Below are 4399 nucleotides of genomic sequence, written 5' to 3'. Positions count from 1 at the left end.
AACTTGTAGAGGCTTGTTTTGTGTCCTAACATATGGTCTATCTTTGAGAATGACCCATGTGTACTTGAGAAGAATCTATATTCCTCAGCTTTGGGGTGAAATGTTCTATAAATGTCAATTAAATCCATCTGATCCAGTGTGTCCTTTAGAGTCACTGTTTCCTTGTTAAGTTTTTGTCTGGAAGATCTATCCAGTGGAGTCAGCGGGGTGTTAAAAATCCCCTGCTATGACTGTATTGCTGTTGATCTCTCCCTTAAAGTCCCCCAGAAGTTTTTTAATATATTCAGGTGCTCCTATATTGGGTGCATATATGTTTACCAGGGTTATATCCTTTTGTTGGATCAATCCCTTTAGTATTTTTATTTATTTATTTATTTTTATTTTTTAAAAATTATTTATTGCTTAAAGTATTACAAAGAGTATTACATATGTGTCCTTTTTTTCCCCCGCCCTTGACAATCCCCTGGCCGCCCCTATCCCCCAGTGTCTTATGTCCATTGGTTATGCTTATATGCATGCATACAAGTCCTTCGGTTGATCTCTTACACCCTCTCCCGGCCTTCCCGCTGTAGTTTGACAGTCTGTCCGAGGCAGCTCTGCCTCTGTATCTATTTTTTGTTCGTAAGTTTATGATGGTCTTTATTATCCATAAATGAGTGAGATCATGTGGTATTTTTCCTTCATTGACTGGCTTATTTCACTTAGCATAATGCTCTCCAGTTCCATCCATGCTGTTGCAAATTGTAAGAATTCCTTCTTTTTTACAGCAGCATAGTATTCCATCGTGTAGATGTACCACAGTTTTCTAATCCATTCATCTACTGATGGGCACTTAGGCTGTTTCCAGATCTTAGCTATGGTGAATTGTGCTGCTATGAACATATGGATGCATATATCCTTTCTGATTGGTGTTTCTGTTTTCTTGGGATATATTCCTAGAAGTGGGATCACGGGGTCAAAAGGGAGTTCCATGTTTAGTTTTTTGAGGAAACTCCATATTGTCTTCCATAGTGGCTGCACCAGTCTGCATTCCCATCAGCAGTGCACGAGTGTTCCTTTTTCTCCACATCCTCTCCAACACTTGTTGTTTGTGAAATCCCTTTAGTATTATGTAGTAACCTTTATTGTCTCTTCTGGTGGCCTTCATTTTGAAGTCTATTTTGTCAGATATAAGTATTTCTACCCCAGCTCTTTTTTTTTCTTTCCATTTTTCTGGAAAAAATTTTCCATCCCTTCACTCTCATTTTTGTTCTGAGATGTGTCTCTTGTAGACACCATATATTTGGATCATGTTTTTTTTTTATCCATTCAGCTACTCTATATCTTTTGACTGAAGCATTTACACTTAAGGTTATTATTGATAGGTGCTTATTTATTGCCAGTTTAATTCTTTATACCCATGTTTCTCTCTATAAATATTCTTGTTAGTACAGCAGTCCCTTTAGCATTTCTTGCAGTGCTGGTTTGGTGGTAACACACTCTTTTAACCTTTTTTTTTTTTTTTTTTTTTTGTCTGGGAAGCTCTTTATTTCACCATCTATTTTGAATGATAGTCTTGCTGGATATAGTAAAATTGGTTTTAGCGCCTTGCTTTTTATTGCCTTGAATACTTCATGCTATTTCCTTCTGGCCTGTAGAGCAGGGGTCCTCAAACTTTTTAAACAGGGGGCTAGTTCACTGTCCCTCAGACTGTTGGAGGGCCGGACTATAGTTTAAAAAAAAAAAAACTATGAACAAATTCCTATGCACACTGCACGTATCTTATTTTGAAGTAAAAAAACAAAACAGGAACAAATACAATATTTAAAATGAAGAACAAGTAAAGTTAAATCAACAAACTTACCAGTATTTCAATGGGTACTATGGGCCTGCTTTTGGCTAATGAGATGGTCAATGTCCGGTTCCATATTTGTCCCTGCTCGTCGTAACAAGTGATGCAAGTGTGCATCAGTTAGTCTAGATCTGGTTGTGGCTTTCAGATGTTTCATTCTGGAAAAAGGCTCTCCTAACTTAAAAAAAAAAAAAAGGCCCTACTAACTGCAAAATAATAATAAAAAAATAGACCTCCTAACTTAAGAAAAAAAAAAATCCTAACTTGTTCTTACCTCAGTCCTCAGGCAGCAGCAGGCTCTGCACAGGCAAGCTCGTGACTCGTCCGATCACACCCGAGACTGAGAGGAGGAGTCAAGAGACAGAGAGAAGGAGGGGAGTCGGAGAGTGGGGCGCACATTCCACACATGTGCACTGCGGGCCAGGAATGAGTCAGCTGCTAAGCAACAGGCAGCGGCGGCAAAAACACCCGGCAGGCCAGATAAATGTTTTCGGTGGGCCGCATGTGGCCTGCGGGCTGTAGTTTGAGGAACCCTGCTGTAGAGTCTGATGAAAAATCAGCTTACAGCCTTATGGGAGTTCCTTTGTAGTCAACAAATTGCTTTTCTCTTGCTACCTTTAAGATTTTCTCTTTGTCTTTAATTTTTGGCATTTTAATTATCATGTGTCTGGGCACAGGCCTATTTGGGTTCTTCTTGCTTGGGATTCTCTGTGCCTCCTGAACTTGTGTGACTTTTCCCTTCACCAAGTTAGGGAAGTTTTCTGCCATTATTTCTTCAAACGTGTTCTCTATCCCTTGCTCCCTTTCTTTCCCTTCTCGCACACCTATTACGTGAATATTGTTATGTTTCACGTTATCCCACAGCTCCCTTAAGCTGTCCTCCTGTTTTTTAATTGTTTTTTCTTTTTGGTTCTGTGATTGATTTTTTTTCTACCCTAATTCACTGACCTGATCCTCAGCTTCTCCTAATCTGCTGTGTATTCTTCCACTGTGTTCTTTATTAGTGCTATGCCATTCTTCATAGATACTATATCATTTCTCATGCTCTTGAGCAACTTTGCCACCATTATCCTGAACTCTATGTCTGATAAATTTCTTATCTCCATTTCACTTAGCTCTTCCTCTAGAGAACTCTCTTGTTCTTTCATTTGGGACTTGTTTTTTTGTGTCCCATTTTGGCTGCCTGTTTGGGTTTGTGACTATGTATTAGGTAGATCTGCTATGCCTCCCAATCTCTAGTGCAGGACAGTGTTGGACACTGCCTGTGACTGGCCCTGCATACCCTGTTTGGAGCTATCAACAACTGATAGCTTATGGCTCCCTCTGTAGGAGCTTTGTGTCTTTGGAAAAGACTAAGATGTGCCTCAAGGTATGCTTTTCCTAGTCCCAGGCCCTAAATTAGATCAGGCAAAGACTCAAAGCCTCCAAAGACCCACCTCTGCCTGCAGCCTGATTGTATTCAGTCTTGATTAGACCCAGGCTATCAACCACAGCATAGGGTGGGAGGTTTTCCAACAGGGTGGGGCAATTGCTTCTGCCTACAGCCTGATTGTTATTCTCAGTCTGTTAATGAGCCTCAGAAATTCCACAGGGTGAGGTAAGGGGTTTTACAATAGGATGGGGCAACTGCCCCCCCCTCCATGGCCAAAACCACCTGGATAGCAAAAGTTCGCCTGAGAAAGTTGTCCTCTGCAGTGTGAGGAAGTGACTCAGCACAGGAAACCAGGGAGTCAGCCTTTCGAAGTCTAACTCTAGAGCCCCCAACCCTGATTTCTGCTCACACAGCTCCAGTCCATTTTGCCCTCCCTCTGCCAGATCCCAAGGTGAGTGACTATACACAAAATTTTGTGTGTTGGCCCTTTAAGAGGGTGCCTGCATATCTCTCCATGGCAGATAGCATCCCTGTTGCTTTTCATAGCCTGATGTTGTATGGGCACCTTTCTAAGTTCTGGTGCTCTCAGTGGAAACTCCCTGGAGCTGAGCTATCCCTTTGGAATTTCAGTTTCTGTCTGTGGGAGCTCAGCCAGCCTTTTGCACCTCCACACTTCCTACCAGTCTCTTTCCATCCTTGGTTATGAGGGTTCTCTCCAGTTAGTCTTCAGTTGATTATTTAGGATGGTTTTTCTGTATTTTAATTGTAATTCCAGTTTGGCCCTGGAAGCGTGTCAGTGTAGCATCCATTTACTCTGCCATCAGTTTGGAATCTTCAGTTGTTTTCATTTCTACAAGGAGCAAATTACCTGTATAATTAAAAAGTCAATTGATAGGTATATTTTTAAAACATTTCTTAAGCCTAGGGAATATTTATTTATAAAGAAGGAAAATATGCCCTTCTTGTACAGATGCTACCTGTAGACTTTACAGAGTCAGTTCTTGTCTAGGTAGGAACCTAATGATATCTGCTGATTGCATTGTTTGAGAAGGAAAGAGAAGAGGCCTGCAGATAGAAGAGGGCCTGCAGCTTCCCACAAGACATAACAGAGTTGTAGACTCTGTGAGGTGAAACCCCGTGGAGTATCATTTCGGTGCTCAGTGTGGGAAGCCTCCGTGAGTGCCCATCTGGCCCCA

Source organism: Myotis daubentonii, chromosome 12 (genome assembly GCF_963259705.1).
Source record: "Myotis daubentonii chromosome 12, mMyoDau2.1, whole genome shotgun sequence".
Lineage (NCBI taxonomy): Eukaryota > Metazoa > Chordata > Mammalia > Chiroptera > Vespertilionidae > Myotis > Myotis daubentonii.
Note: the sequence above shows the minus strand (reverse complement) of the source record.